The sequence below is a fragment of the Zonotrichia albicollis genome, chromosome 31, assembly GCF_047830755.1.
Source record: "Zonotrichia albicollis isolate bZonAlb1 chromosome 31, bZonAlb1.hap1, whole genome shotgun sequence".
NCBI lineage: Eukaryota > Metazoa > Chordata > Aves > Passeriformes > Passerellidae > Zonotrichia > Zonotrichia albicollis.
In genome coordinates, this window is record NC_133849.1 from 4,951,983 (window position 1) to 4,968,003 (window position 16,021).

General features: G+C 54.4%; 1 protein-coding gene and 1 pseudogene across 1 annotated transcript in view; both read left to right on the forward strand.

Annotated features, from left to right (window-relative positions):
- LOC141725838 (uncharacterized) overlaps positions 1 to 16,021 on the forward strand; it is a 195,119-nt gene that overhangs the window by 97,204 nt on the left and 81,894 nt on the right. The window lies entirely within an intron of this gene.
- Positions 1,582 to 11,785, forward strand: LOC141725831 (uncharacterized; annotated as a pseudogene).

Consider the following 16,021-nt stretch of genomic DNA (forward strand, 5'->3'; position numbering starts at 1 on the left):
GCTGCCGCCCTTGGTCCCCTCCACCCCTCTTTCCCCCTGTCCCCTCCCTGTCACTTTCCCCCTTCCTGCCACACCCTCCTGTCCCCTTTGAGACCCCCTGTCCCCTCCCACCACCCTCTGTGTCGCCTCCATTCCCCCCTGTCCCCTCTGTCCCCTCTGTGTCACCAGTTGTGTCCCGGTGTCACCAGTTCCACTCCAGTGCACCCAACCAAGTGTCCCCAGTCCCTTCCTAATGTCCCCATCCCAGTGTCCCCTCCCAGCGTCTCCAGTTCCAGCCCAGTGCTCCTGTCTCAGTCCCATCAGCCCAGTGCCACCAGGGATGCCCCAGTGTCACCAGCCCAGTGTCACCGATTCCACCCCAGTGCCACCAGTTCTATCCCACTGTCACCACCCCAGTGTCCCTAAGGCTGTCCCAGTGCCACCACCCCTGTGTCATCATTCCAGTGCCACCAACCCAGTGTCCCCAGTTTCATTTCAGTGCCACCAATCTGGTGTCCCCAGTTTCATTCCAGTGTCACCAAGCCAGTGCCACCAATTCTGTCCCACTGTCACCAGTGTTTTGGGGGGTTTGGGGGATCCCAGGTGGAGTTTGGGGGCTCCTGGGGGAGTTTGGGGGAATCCCAGATAAAGTTTGGAGGGTCCTGGGGGGATTGGGGGGATCCTGGAAGGTTTGGAGGTCCCAGGTGAGGTTTTGGGGGTCCCAGGTGAGGTTTCCAGGGAATTGGGTAATCCCAGTTGAGAATTCCCAAAGATTTGGGGTTTCCCAGGTGAGAACACAGGCTGGGGGTTCGGGGGGGCCGAGGGGCTCGGGCCTGGGAGAATTTTGGGGGCTTCAATCAATGGGGAGGGCCTGGGGGGTGCTGATGGGGAGGCGTGGTGAGTGTGAGGGGGGCTCTCATGGATTTGATGCCTCAGGTTTTGGCTTTTCTGTTTTTCAGATTCTGTGCTGCTTTACTCTCTGGGTCTGGGCTTCATATTAAGGGATCCTGAGCTCTGTTCACAGAGCAGGGAGACAAAATAATTCCTTTCTAGCTGTGAACCCAAGGACAAATCATCCAAACTTCGGGCCCCAGAGCATAAACAACGGGCACTGAAGAGAGAAAAACAAGAAGGATGGGACTTCATCATCTAAAGACATAATTGGGCAATTAACTCCAATATGCAAATAGCCCAGAACTTATAAAATTTGGGCAGTTTTCCCTTTTTGTGGGAAATCAAAGCGATGCACTGATGCTCCTAATTAGGGGCAGGAGAAGTAAGGCTCCAGGGCTTCCCGCTGAGCCGGAGCCACCGGAGCCGCAGTGCCGGGAAAGCCGTGGCGGGAGCTGCGGAGAAGTTTCTTTGTCTTTTCAGCTCAATCCCGCTCGGGCCCGGGCTCGTTCCAGCGTTGTTCCTCAACTCCGGCTCTGCCCTCACGCAGCCCGGGATGCCGGAGAGCGCGGGGCGGGGCTGTGCCGTGTGGAGACCCCGCCCCTGGCTGCGATTGGGCGATGGTGCCGTCAGTCGTAGTTGTGGCCCGCTGATTGGTGGGAGCGGGGCGGACAGCGGCCGTGGCTGAACAGCGGCGCCATTGTTGTGTTTGCGGGCCTGCGAGTGGCGGCAGCGGCCGGAGCGCGGTGAGGCAGCGGCGGAGCTCGGAGGCGGCCGCAGCGCAGGTGGGAGCCGCGCTGGGTTGTGCGGGGGCTCGGGGCTGGCTGCGGGCCTCGGGGGCGGCAGGGGGCTCGGGCGGGTTGGTTGTGCCGTGTCCGGCCCGCGTTGCCGCTGGCGTGAGGGCGCTGCGGGAGCGGCTGCCCGCGGTCTCCTTGCGGCGGCTGCCTCGGCAGGAGCCGCTGCCGGAGCAGCGCTGGCTCGGCCCGGTTGCTGTGGCTGGGACAGAGGGGGCAGCCCCGTGCCCGGGGCTGTGCGGGAAAATTGCCGTGGCCGGAGGTTTCTGTGCCCAGAGGAGACAGAGGAGTCCTGTAAAAGTGACTTTATTGCTGAGCAGAGGGAGAGGCCGTGGGGCATTTGCCGTGCGCTCTCTGCCATTGTTGTAGTTCGCAGCCTTCTTTTTATTCTCATTTACCCGGCTCATCTCCCTCTCCCTTTGCCCACTGGCTGAGGTGCTTGGATGGTTCAGACCTCCCGATGCGCCACCTGCATGTCCTCGTTAATGTGCACCCCCACTTTTGTATAACAGCCGATATTCGTGGCTGTGTTAATTCCTTGTTCTTCTGGAAGTTCAGGAATTTAGCGGGTCTTTCTGTGAGCAGCAGTCCATGTTAATTAGTAACATTTATTGAAGCTGATGGTTTCGCCCCTTATTTCCTTATCTACAAGTCCCTGGCCCCTCGCTCAGCTGCTCAATGAGCTGCACTCTCAAGGTGTGGAGCATGGTAAAAAGATGGGAGTTGTTGTAGCACATCAGAGGAGAAACAGTATTTGTTTAACCCATGGTCTCCAAGAAAGCCACAAAACCCTGTCCCATTCCCCTTCTTTCCGCATTTGAATCCATACATGAGCTGCTTTTTGTTTCTGGTGTTGTTTTGTTTTTCACCACTTTTCCTTTGTCATCTATTTGCCAACAGCAGTTTGTGTCATTTAATTTTCCACAAACTCCTCTTTTTTCTGCTAACAGATGATCTGATCCCATCCCATGGTTAAGTGTTGTGTTCCTCATTTCAGTGGATTGGTCGGCAGGAAGGTCAGGAGCTGGAGCTGTCTGGTTGGTTATTATTGCAAGGGCAGCTTGTAATCTAATGATGCCATTGAAATGAGAATGGGTTCTGTGGCTCCTGATATGAAATGGTTCGGGTTCCCAGGGGCTTGTCCATGGTGTTTGTCCAGGCTTAGAGCAAATTTGGGGAAGAATCCCCCCAAAGGAGCTCCGGTGGGAAAAGCGGATCCAATCGGCCCCTCCCCCCAACTGGTCCGGGAGGAAAGAAAAATACCTCCTTGGAGAAAGGTGGAAAAAAACCCCTGTTTATTAAACAATAAGACCAAAACAGTATCAAAACAATGAGACCCCTTGCCACTCTAAAAGAGATGACAAACTGAGAAAACCCCGGGTTCAAGCAGCAGCTCACTCAGTCTCTGATCAGTCTCTCAGTGCTGGAATTGTCGCAGGCCAGGGCCGGCCCAGTGGGCCACAGCTGCAGCTGCCGGTGCTCTCCTGGGTGTTCAGTCCAGAGCAGTTCCAAGAGGTCCAAAGAAAAGGGAAAAAAAACAGTCCAGGGAACTTCTTTGCCTTAGCTAGCTAACACTAACTAAAAAGCAAAAAAAGAGCTCTCTGTCCCGCTGTCTGTCCGCAGACAACACAGTCAGGAGGAGTGAGTGCAGTGTCTGAAAACAAACTGCGCGCTTCTTCTCTCTCCCCCTTCACTCTCTGTAACACTCTTAAAGGTACAAAACTTATTATTATTCAACATAAACAGAATGAGACGATTGGGGATAAAAGCATCATATAGTCAACCCAGGACAGTGTTGTAGGATTTGTTCTGCTGGCCGTTCATCTTTTCCCCATTTTTGGCCGCTCTCTCCAGCCAGGGCTGCATCAATTGACTGTTTTTGTCTAACTAAATCATCAAATCCTTGGATTCCCAACTGATTTCCTTGAATTTTTGGTAGGAAAAAATCCCCTGTGCTCTAATATACCCTATATATCACTGACAGTGCCAGCACATGTTGGAGTGGGCAGAGGGATGATTCCCCCCAAATATTTCTAGTTTAGTTTTCCCAACATTCTCCTTCTGCTGTTTCCCTTTGCAGCTTCACCCGTTTGTGTTGCAGGGTCAGATATCCTCCCCCTGGGCTCTGCCTTGAGCTGTGCAAATTCCATCAGTGCCAGCAGGCAGAGCTTGGGGTGAGGGGCAGAGGGAATCAGCCCAATTCCTGCCCCAGGCAAGAGATCCAGGTGCATTGTCCAGGCTTTGCCCAGCAGTGTTCATTTGCATTTCTAAAGCTCCTGTGGAGGCTGCCTGGAATGGAGCTTCTCTTCCTGCTGCTGGGCAATGTTGATGTTTTGTTGCTGGTCGTTATCTCTGTGGGTATATTTTGGGCTGTTCCCAGTCTATTGAGGTGTTAAACTCATCCCCATTGAGTGGTCTAACAACCCTTAAAAAAAACCTTTAAAATTCATTTCCCCAGGGGCAAGACAACCCAAGCGTGAGCAGAAAAATAATATTTAAAAGTAACAAAATCGGTACATTTTGCAGCAGTGGAATGGCAGGCAGCCCAGAGTGTGGGTGTGAGTGAGCCCCAGAGTGGAATTGTGCCCTGGTGTTCCCCAGCAGCTGTGGCAGTGCAGGCCCAGGCAGCGCTGAAGCTGCAGCAGTGGCAGCAAGGCTTGGCCCCAGTGGCTGGAGATGGCAGAGGAGGGTGGCCAGGATTGCAGAGGATTCCAGGGGAGGATCTGTGGGCAGGCGCAGGGGCTTGGCCCGCTGTGGAGCCCTGGCTGCTGCTGCGTTGCCTTCAGGGCAGGCTCAGGGGCGGCCTCCCATCCTCCTGCTGCAGGCGGGAAGTGCAAATCTCCGGGGCTTCAGAGCCCTTGAGGCCAGGCTGAAGGGTCCCCCCGTGTTGAGCTGTGCTGGCGGCTGTTTCTGGCCTCAGGGACACTTGGCATGGGCCCCTTGGCCACCAGTGGTGCTGCTTTGCAATCCTTAGGCAGGAGCCGATGTCCTGGCTGGGTGTTGGCAGCAGCAAAGTGCCAGGGCAGGCTGTGTGCCAGCCCAGCTTGCTGTGGGAGAATATGCCTTGATATCTGCTCCAGTGGTTGCTGAAGCAGTGAGAATTGCTTTTGCCCCCCTGTTAGGTGCCATGGTGTCAGCAGAAGATATTGAAGCCTTCCTGCTCAGGGCATTTCAGTGCCAGGCTCTCACAAGCACCCACAGCTGCACGGGTTGAGCTGAGCATGGGGCGGTGACCTGCGCTGTGTCTGATTGCCCTTCCTTAATAACAGCCTGTCTTGTAGCTCTTTTCCCTTCTGCTGCCCTTGCAGAGCCATCCACAAACACATTTTCTCCCTCAGGCCAGGGAATGTCCCATCATCAATCTGTCCCAGCCTGGGTCTGGAGCTCTGTCCCTTGAGTGCAGTCCTGGGTTCCTTGCCAGCCCCTCTCCAGGCTGTTCAAACAGGAGGCTGGGTTAAACCCTTGCCCTGTCCTCAGTTCTAAATCCTCCTGTGCCATTGAACAAGTTTCATACTGTAATAACCGAGCCCTGCTCATCCATGTAGAGGCTCTTTTGGTTGTCAGAGCTTTAACTTGATGCCAGACTTGAACTGTAGGAGATCCTATATAAAGTTAAATATTTTAGCACAAGAATTCCTTTGGAAAGACCCTGTTTAACACCCACCTATAATTCAAATTCCTTTTCCCTGTCTAGAAGGCCAAGACCTGCCGCCTCAGTTAATCTTCATTTTAACACTTGAAAATTCTGTGTTTCCTCCTGCTGTGTATCCATCCAGTTTGTTGACTGGCAGGATAGGAGTGTTGTTGGGAGGCATCCTTGGCTCCAAAATCGCTGCCTTTAACAGGGACTCAATACCAGGCTGTGAGCCCTTCCTTTCCTCTCTTGGAACAGGGTATTGCTTGTCCTGGTTGCTTTAAAGTAATTTGTAGAGGCTCCTTATCTAATTTTCCCTATTTCCCTGGGGCTGCCCACACTTCTGGGTTCACTTCAGCATAGGCCTTGCCTGACATATGGCACAGAGGTACAACACTACTGGCCTCTGTATCAGTTTTTATGATATTAATTTGCGTTACGAGTTTAGCAATCAAATGCCTTCCCAGGAAATGATGATAACAATTAGGAGCAGATAAAACTTCATGCATTTCAGACCAATCTCCCAGTTCTGCTAAGAGTGGTTGAATAAAACCACACATCTTTCCCACTTATCCCCTAAATAACCAGAGACATTTTTGGCATTTCCCACCCTTAAGTCCAAGATTCAGAGTGGATTGAGAGGCCCCTGTGTCCATCAGGAAATGCCTCCTCTCAGTGCAGACCCACCCTGAATGATCTCAAGTGCTCCAGTGTGGAGGGTCCCTGGTGTGATGGGAGCTGTGCCAGCCCTGCCAATCCATGTCCATCAAGGGGTGGACTTGCTGGTGCTGAGGGTGCTGCTGTCTGTGCTTGCAGTGTCCTTGTGCCCTGCAGCTGGAGCCCTGGTTCCTTGCCAGGGGCTGTTTGGGTGGGCTCTCCCCTGCCGAGGAGGGCAATGCCTCTGCCAGGTGCTTGTGGCCGAGCTGTGCCCTGGGTGCTGGGGCCCCCCTGGGCCCTGGGGTTGATCCCTCAGGGGCTGTAGGAACTGTGCCCAGGCCTTTGCCTTCAGCTTGGCCTTTTGCTGCTCCCTTCTTGCACTCACCTGCTGTGCCTTTGTGCCCAAGTGCTGCAGGGCCTTCTTGTGCCCCTCCTGCAGCCCCCTCAGTGCCTGTGGGTGCTTGTCTTGCTTTACAAGAGAGGTGTCTGCTCGGGAAGGCAGAAAAAGCCTCTCATGGAATGGAGAATGCAAAACCCCTCCCTCTTAATTTTTAAACTAGTGAAATGAAGGGGCTCTCAGGCAAAGATATGGGAATAGGAATACCAGTTCTTTACGAGTGTGTATAATAAAGCAAACAAACAGCAACAGCTGCGGCACTGACAGCAAACAGAGGCCGGAGCCAGTCCCGGCCTTTGGGCTGCGGCGCTTTCCCCTTGGGTGCAGTTCCGGGCACGGCCGGCAGGGGCGCTGGTGGCTCCCGCGGGGCGGGGCAGCGCATCCCTCCCATGGGAACCTCTCTGAACGGAAATAGAGCAATCCCTTCATCTAACTTTTTCACTTTTTTACCTTCTATGGCCTTTCTCCCGTATTTTGAGAAAGAATTTGGAGAGGGCTGCCTTTTAACTGAGCTCCTTGTGTTTCAATAAGGTGATTCCTGTAGAGAGAGAGTGTTTCCCTGAACAGTTGGGGCTGTGGTTACCAAGGGGACGTAACTTAGAGCAGGACGGAGTCAGGGGAGGATATCCCGCCGAGGCTCGGTGGGAGTGCGGGCAGGGTCTGCTGCCGGAATCGGCAGAGGGGGATCTTCCCGTGGAGCCCGAGGCGGAGCGTGGGCAGCCCCCCCATGGCTGATGGCGGCTGATCCGGCAGCTGCCGGCAGAGCAAAGGCAGGTGGGAGAGCCCGGCAGCAGCGGCGGTGCCCAGCGCAGGTGGCACGGGCAGGGCAGGCGGGGATGGGATGGCTGGGACCCCCCCTGGGTGCGGTGGGTGCGGTGAGCTCGGAGCAGGCGGCAGGACAGAGCAACCCCCATCTTGCCCAGCATGGGCGGCAGAGCGGCCGCGGGCCAGGCAGCGGGAGCAGGGCACACAAATTGAGCGAGAGCGCCGGGGCAGGTGGAGCTGCCCTGGGCAGTGAGGCCGCAGCTGGGATGGAAAGCGGGGCAGGCGGAGCTGAGGCGGGCAGCGAGCCGGGACCCGGGACAGGCGCCTGGGCCGCGAACGGAGGGGGCAAGACCTGCAGAGGATCCCACTCTCTTTCTGATTTTTCCTCCTGTTCCCTTCCCTTTCATTTCCCTTTTTCTTTTCTTGTTTTTTTTATCGGGGCTTTCTGATACTGCAAAGGTTTTTATTCTCCTAAAATCTGGTGTCTAACATGTGGCATATTCTCTTTCTTCTAGATTAAAGGGTGTTTTTTTACAAATAAAGTAATAAAGCCAGAACCTAAGAAATCTCAACTTCTGCTTGGATACTTTGAAATGGTCGATGAGCTAACTCACGACCTCCTAATGTTGTTTTTCTCATCACATTTTTATTTATCCTTTGGCAAATTAATCATCTTTCAGTTACTTGATTGGCTACTCCAAAAATCCCAGTGCACCCATAGTCCCTTAAAAAATGATCACACAAATCTTGAGTACCCCAGTGGGTTTTCTGATGCATGGCTTCTAATATTTTCCTAGTAAGCACGTTTTATTATGAAATTGTCTTCCATCAAGAAGTTTCCATTTCCCTGATTTATCTTTTTCACTTCCTATCTTGTTTAATTCTTTTCTCTCGGCTTCCCTAAACTTTGGAATTTCCAGTTTTTCCTTGTTTGGCTTTAATATTAACATAACTCTTTCAGTTCCATTTTCTAGTGCATCCTTAGCATTGTGATGTGCCCCCACTTTTGCCTCTCCTTTGGCCCGGGCCGGGTTCCCCCCGCCCGCAGCGGCTGGAGCAGCCGAGAGCCCCGCGCTGCCCATCCCGACCTGTCCCGGCTCCATCCCCGCTCCTGCCGCGGCTGCGAGGGCTGCGGGAACGGGGCAGCGAGGGTGTGGCTGCTGCTGGGGGAGGAGGAGGAGGGAGGGAAGGGCAGGGATGGAGGGGGAGGAGGAGGTGGGGTTAGGGAGGAGGAGCAGGGGGAGGGATGGAAGAGCAGAAGGATGTGGAGATAAGACAGAGTAGGAGGATGAGGGGGGGTGGAAGGGCAGGAGGATGAAGAGGAAGAGGAGGGACAAAGGCAGATCCAGGCTGAGCTGAGGGAACCACGCCGTCGATCCCTGCCTGAATTCGCAGCCCCCACCTGTGGGATCATCGCCCCCCCAATCGCACCGGTGAGCGGGGAGGGGGGGCTCGGCCGAGATATCCCGGGGGGTTCCTGGGTTGGGTTTTTGGGGATGTTTGGAGAATGAAGAAGTCCAAGGCTGAGCGGAAAAGGCCCCTTGGGGGGACATCGGGCGGTGGCGGTGGCGGCTGCCGGCAGAGGCAGCCTGGAGGAGCAGAGCCCTGTGTCCCCCAGGAGCCCAAAGTGGGGAGCCCAGAGAGGGGGGAGCGCCGCCATTGGCGGGAGCCTCAAGAGCCTGGAGACGGGCAGGGGGAACTCCTTGGAGCCGCTGCAGCCCCGAGCAGAGAATGAGGGGAGAAGGGAGCCCGGGAGCCTAAACAGCCCCGGCATCCCGAAATGGGGAGAGCAAAGCGGGGGGAGCTTTTGGCATTGCTGGGACTGCCAGCAGCCTGGGCAGGGCAGGCACCGGGCACAAGGGGGACCCCAATCGAAGTGTGACCCCCAGCAGCTGGGACAGGGGAGAGCCCCCTGAACACCAGAGGGGAGGGACCGGGGACAGGGAACTCCTGGGAGGCTTTTTCAGGGCTGAATCTTGGTGTTTGTGAGGTTTTTCTGGAGCTGAGGTGGCCAGTGATTGTAAAGATGGACTCGGGCAGAGGGACCTTCAAACTCATTGTGTGTTGGGGAAGGTGAAACAGGAAAGCCTTATAAATACGATTGTCTGGCAAAAGACTTTGAGGATATAGAAACTATAAGGAAGATTGAAATGAAAGCAAGCTCTGCAATAACCTTAGTTAGTGAACAACTGGAAAACAATGGTGTGGCCTGACTCAAGGTAATCCCCTTTTGATGAAACAATTCCCTCTGCTCGCAGACAGATCCAAGGCTCACAGCAGACCCTACAGCTTGGCAGAGGGAGTCCAAAGAGGAGTTTTTAGGGTTTAAAATGTAACACATTATGATAATGTAATGACTTTTACAGGCTTGATGTAAATGCTATAGGATTTGTATCTTGTACTAGATTGGTTAGTGAGAAATAGAATATTCAACACAGAAGAAAATTTATTGTATTGTAACGGGACCCTTACTCTCTTATGCTCTTCCCCTCTTACTCTCTCACCCTCTCACCCTCTCTACCCCTCTCTTCTCTCGGGCCTGCTCCGAGCTGTGCCTGGCAGCTCCAAGCAGGGCCCTGCACCCAGGCCCTTTGCAATAAACCGCAAGTTCCACGCCCTGGCTGCAGAGCTCTCTCGTCTCCGTCCGTCCCGACCGTCCTACCCCCCGACACTCCTACAAACGCGCTCATTCGTTGTTTTCCCCAAACCAGGATTTCCCATTGCCAAGGCCTGGGAGGCTGCGAGGAAGAGGAAGATGCCCCGGGACACTGAGGCAGGTGAGGAGGAAGTCAGTGCCCCTTTCCCCTCTGTGCTGCTCCATCTCCCAGCCCAGCACGGCCCCGGCTGCAGCTCAGCCCTGGGGGATCTCCTTGCCCTTGCCTGTGGCACGGAGGCAAATCCCATCCTGTCCTTGTCCTTCCTCCCCCAGAGCAGGAGCTGAGCATGGAGAGCAGGGAGGACAAATGCCCGCGGCAGAACCTGGTGGAAGAGGCCGTTTTGAGCGGCTCCACGGCGCAGGAAGCCAACGGGGAGGAAAAGCCCCGGAGATGCCGCACAAGGAGGGGCTGCAAACGCAGCCGGCGGGGATCTGAGGGGGAAAGAACCAGCCTGGGCCGGGAAGGCGGCCGGAGACGGAGCCAGAGCTCGGAGCTGGTGCTCCATGATCAGCTCCATGATGGGGAGAAGCCCCACATGTGCGTGGAGTGTGGGAAGAGCTTCAGGTGGAACTGCGACCTGATCAGGCACCAGAGGATCCACACTGGGGAGAAGCCCTACCAATGTGGAGAGTGTGGGATGTGCTTCACAGAGAGCTCCAGCCTGATCAAGCACCAGAGGATCCACACGGGTGAAAAGCCCTTTGAGTGTGGGGAGTGTGGGAAGAGCTTCAGCCAGAGCTCCAGCCTGATTGTGCACCAGAGGATCCACACTGGGGAACGGCCCTACGAGTGTGTGGAGTGTTGGAAGAGCTTCAAACAGAGCTCCAGCCTGATCAAGCACCAGAGGATCCACACTGGGGAGAGGCCGTACAAATGCTCCGAGTGTGGGATGTGCTTCAGGCGGAGCTCCCACCTGATGAGCCACCAGAGCTCCCACACTGAGGAGAGGCCCTACGAATGTTCCAAATGTGGGAAGAGGTTTAAGACCAGCTCTCTTCTCCTCCAGCATTATCGAATTCACAGAGAGGAGAGGCCCTTCCAATGCCCCGACTGCGGGAAGGGATTCAGGCACAACTGCAACCTCATCACCCACCGGCGCATCCACACCGGGGAGAGGCCCTATGAGTGTGATAAATGCAGGAAGAGGTTTCCAACCAGCTCCAATCTCCTCCAGCACTATCGGATTCACAGAGAGGAGAGGCCCTTCCGCTGCCCCAACTGTGGGAAGGGATTCAAGCACAACTCCACCCTCATCACCCACCAGCGCATCCACACTGGGGAGAGGCCCTACGAGTGTCCCCAGTGTGGGAAGAGCTTCTCCAGCAGCTCTCACATGACCCGACACCAACAGAGGCACCACTAAGGGAAGCCCTGCGAGTGCCCTGAGTGCGGGCAGAGCTTCGTGTGCTGCTCCAGCTCCATCCCCCACTGGAGGAGGCACTTTGGGCACAGCCCTGGTCACTGACATTCCCTGTGATCCATGTTGGGAACACACCTGGCTGGTTCTCCTCTTTGTTTGGCCTTAATTTTCCTCTGCTTCTCCTTTATCCTTTAAAAACACCCAAGACTGGGTTAAATGAAGGAAATTCATCAAATATATCTGACGTTGAATAATTTCTCAGTTGTTTTAGGGGGAATTTAGGATTTGGGGACACGTTCTGTGTTGAGTGCTGCTGGTGCTAAGAGGCAGGAATTTGATCTCACCATTCTTGTGTTGATAAGAACTCCTCCCCTGACCCGAACCCCAACTCCACCCTTGGGATACCCTATAAAACCTCCATGGCCCTACCTTTGCCCTGTCTTTGGGGGGTAAGAAATGGATTCCTAAAGGATCAGCTGTTTTCCAACTGGATTCCCAGACGATCAGCCCTTTCACACTGGATTCCAAGAGAATCAGCCTTTTTTACTGAATTCCCAGAGGATTCTGACTCTGTCACTGTTTCTTTTTGTTTGTATTACTGCATTTGTATTTTTAATTTTTGCTAATAAAGTACTGTTTTTTCTGCTTTCATATCTTTGCCCGAGAGCCCCTTAATTTCAAAATAAATTACTATTATTATTATTATTACTACCACTACTACTAATAATAATAATAGTAATGGTAATCAAAGGGAGGGGGTTTACATTTTCCATTTCAGTGGAGCCTCCTGAAATGGGGAGACACCCCCAAGGTTGGGCCATGTCAAATAGTTCCTGAAAGATGTAAAGTAGTTGATGTATATGCATGAGGGTCTATGAATATGCAACAGGGTGATGTAATTAAAACCAGATTAATTAAGGGGTGTCCCCGAACATAGCTGGGGGATCTTGGTGGCAATAACAACCTTTGCTCGATGGTCCTTGTCTCCCATTATGTCAATCCGTTGCAAATTCATGGCCTTGTTGCATATCCATGAAGTACTTTACATATTCCAGGAACAAAATTGGCTTAATCCTGTCTGGGGGTCCAACCCCCCTCCCAGCTCAATTTTGGGTGTCCCATCCTCCTCCTAGCTCAGTTTTGGGACCCCATACCCATCCCAGCTTAATTTGGGGGTTCCATTCCCCTCCCACCTCAATTTGGGGGTCCCATTCCCCTCCCAGCTCAATTTTGAGGTCTTGACCCTCTTTTCCGCGCTCTCTCCTTTCCGATCGTTCCCCCAGTCCCCTCCCCCGTGTTTGGTTTTGGGGGCTCCAAGCCCCTCCTGCTCGGGTTTGGGCTCCCGACCCCGTTTTGGATTAATTTGGGGTCCCCATCCCATCCCCAGCGTCACCTTCCCCCCCCCCCCCCCCCTAAATTCTGCTCCTGGCAACTGAAGAGTCATCAGCGAGACACGCTCTGATTGGCTGGAAATTACCCCGCGCTGTGTCTGGTTATTTCCCGCAGTGAGAGGCCTTGGTCTGTGGCTGGCAAGCGATGAGTCAGAGTCGGACCGGGCGCTGATTGGCTGAAAATCGCTGAGCGGGGCCGGTGCTCTGAGTTTGTGCCCAGCAAGTGGATCGTCATCAGTGCTGCGCGTTCTGATTGGTTTGGATCTGTGTTGGGGTGGGGACAAGAGGAACTGGGATTACTTGGGGTTTCTTTGGGTTTATTTAGGGTTTGTTTGGGGTTTTTTTGGGATTATATATTGACTAATTGGGGTTTATCATGGGTTTTACTTGGTTTATTTCGTATTAGTTGGGGTTATTTGGAATTATTTGGGTTTATTTGGAAGTATTTGGGTTTCTTTGGGCTTATTTGAGTCTATGTGGGTTTACTTGGAATTATTTGGGGTTCTTGGGGTTAATGTTGGTGTATATGGGGTTTTTAAGGTGTAGTTGAAATCAGTTGGTGTTTTTTGGGTTTAATTTGGGGGTTATTTTGTTATTTTGGGGTTGTTTGTATTTGTTCAGGGTTATTTGGGAGACTTTTAGGTAATGTTTGGGTTTTTTTCGAGGTATTTGCGGTGTATTTTAAGTGTTTTGGGGCTATTTTGGTTATTTTGGGTCATATGGGGTAATTAAATCCGGCAATGTTTCTGCTGCAAAAAACGGGAATTTTTCTTTAAAAATCTGAGAGTTTTTCCCCAAAGAAACTAGAATGTCCCTTAAAAATCCTGGACTTTTCCCAGCCAATAGCAGGGCGCCCCTCCCCAAACAATCCAATCACCGCGGGTCTCCCCTCAGGAACACCTGCCTCTCTGTGCACGATCCAACCAATCACTGCACGCCTCCCCTCATACACGCCCGCCTCTCACACACCGAACAAACCAATCACCGCATTCCTCCTCTCAGCGACTCTCGCCCTTTTTGACCTGTATCGACGAATCACCAGGCGTCTTCCCTCAGCAAGTCCCGCCTTCCTTTCTTCTATCCAACCAATCACCGCGCATCTCCCCTTGGCAATGCCTGCGCCCCCGCCCATCTCCTGTCAATCACCGCGCCCTCCGTGAAACCAACTAATCACCGGGCACCTCCTATCAGCAACTCCCACCCTCTCCAATGCCGCTCCAGCCAATCAGTGCCGAGCCCAAAGGTCGCCCCCTGACCCCTGGGCCTAGCATGGTGCGGGCGCCCCCTCCCCCCCGCCCTGCATCCCGGAACCCCCTCAGGGACCCCCGGGAGCCGCCCCGGGCTCGGGCGGGTCCTGCGGGAGGCGCTGGGAGAGGACGGGGGGCTCCGGGAGCTGCTGAGGAGGCGCAGGAACAGGTGAGGGGTCCTGGAGGGGTAGTGAGGGGAATTTGGGGAGGGGTCTTGAGGATGTTTTGGGGGGATTTGGGGAGGGTGTGGGGGGAACTTGAGGGGGTTTTAGCGGGGTCTGGGGGTGCTGGGGGGGCTTTGGGGGGGAATTTAGGGAGGGGTCCTTGGGGGGTGTCACGATCCATCCTCACGTACGGGTTTCGTAATGGTTCGTGGATTTGATCTCAGGGTGCAAAAAGAACCGACACGGTACAAAGGGGTTTACAACGATAATCGAAACAAATACACTTTTATTGAATGACCACAGCAAAATGCGATAGAGGGATTAAGAGAGAGAAAAAGATGTGGGAAGAGAGAGACAAAAGAGAGAGAGAGAGAGAAAGAGGGAATAGAGCTACCAAACGTAGAGATGACGTCCTTTGGTCCAGCCCAGTCGAGGACCCGCCTGTTGCATCGGGGAGGTCTCAGAGGCCCAGTTCATCTGGACCCCAATTATACTCTTTTTTATTGGGGCAAGGGGGATGGATTTTGCAGCCAAAACAAAGGCAGTTTGTTGTATCTTCGGGGGGGGGGTGGGAAATAAGGGTACACACAGTCCAAGTTTGGCAGTAGGCGAGAATCATTGCTTTCGTTGTCCACTGCCTACACCTGCAACATCCACCTTGCTTTGGGCAGCTTTCCTTCCATGCCCTGTACACCTCCCCCGAGTTGGGGCTTTCAGTCCCAGTCTCTTGAAGAAGGTGAGAGGGGCCTTCTCACATAGGGATTTCATGTCTCAGTCCCCTGATGAAGAGCTTTCTTACATCTCTACTTGTCTGTCACGGTGGTTATGAACGGTCTTCTCTTGGAGGAGGGGACCACCCTAACACTAAAACCAGCCAGGCTGAGAGGTAGGGAGGATCCCAGAGCTATTGCGCAAAAGGGCAGGATGCCCTGTGAGCTCAGTGTAGCGCATAACAAACAACATCTGTGAAAACAGCAACTTAGCAGCACTTTCAGGCCTCAGGCACATGACTTTCCCGGCCACCGGATCAGCAAACGGGGGTTTTAATTTTTTGGTGGTCTCTCTCCATGACAATCGTAAGGCAAATGAGGGATATTTCAGACAGACTCTCACAACACAGAACACACTTGTTCCCCCAGCTCCAGAAAACTTGATGCAAGAACAAAAACATTCCTGCAGGAACCACCAAAGGCCAAGGGGCGTTTGGCCACTCTCCCTTCCACACCGCACGCTCGGGCAAATTGCGCAGACCAAGCAGCCTTTCCCCTCTTCCCCATTGGCCTGAAGACACTGTGCACCAAGAGAAAGCTCCTGGACACCCGGCTATCCAGCAACAGCAATTTAATGTTCCTCGAGTGGGTGAAGGGAAAGGAAGTGCTGGCAGAGGAGAGGTGTTCCCCGCAGGCTCAGGCGGCCCCAGCAGACGCAGCCTCCCGGATCAGTTCTCCACAGCGCCGCGGCAGGACACTCAGCCACGGGCACACAGGAAAGGCCGCGACTCCCAGAGGCGGCGGAGTTGGTCTCGCATCCTCTGGAGCCGGGAGGAGGGAACGCTCTGTACAGCTAAAAGGATGTGCAGAGCTTGAAGCGCCAGGCATGAGATGGCAGGGCTGCTGTCATCCGTCATGTCCTGAAGGGCTGCAGAGAGAGAAACAGAGGCACAGTCAGAGGCTGGATCTGCGGGGAGCTGGGCAGAGCCTCCAGCCTCGTCCGTGCCACGCAGCTGCTGGCACGGCCTGGAGGAAGCAGGAGCCAAGAAGGACGAGCTGGCAGCTGCTGGCCAGGAATGTCCCGTAGGCCCCTGCAAGGTTTCTGGGCTGTGGCCCCGCTGCCCTTGGGGCACGCAGGGAGCGGAGCCGTCGGCGGGCGGGCCAGGGAACGCAGCTGCCAGCGGCAGCCCCCGCCGAGAGCCCGCGGGCCTCACTCACCGCTGCAGATGATGCGGAAGTGCGGCTGCTGCCCTGTCAGGTAGCGCCCGGCCATCCCTGGGGAGCACAGAGCGTGTCCTGCCTTCAGAGGCACAGCTGCCGCCCACGGGCGCTGCCAGCCCTGAGGCCACACGCCCTGCTGGCCCGGCAGGGCTCA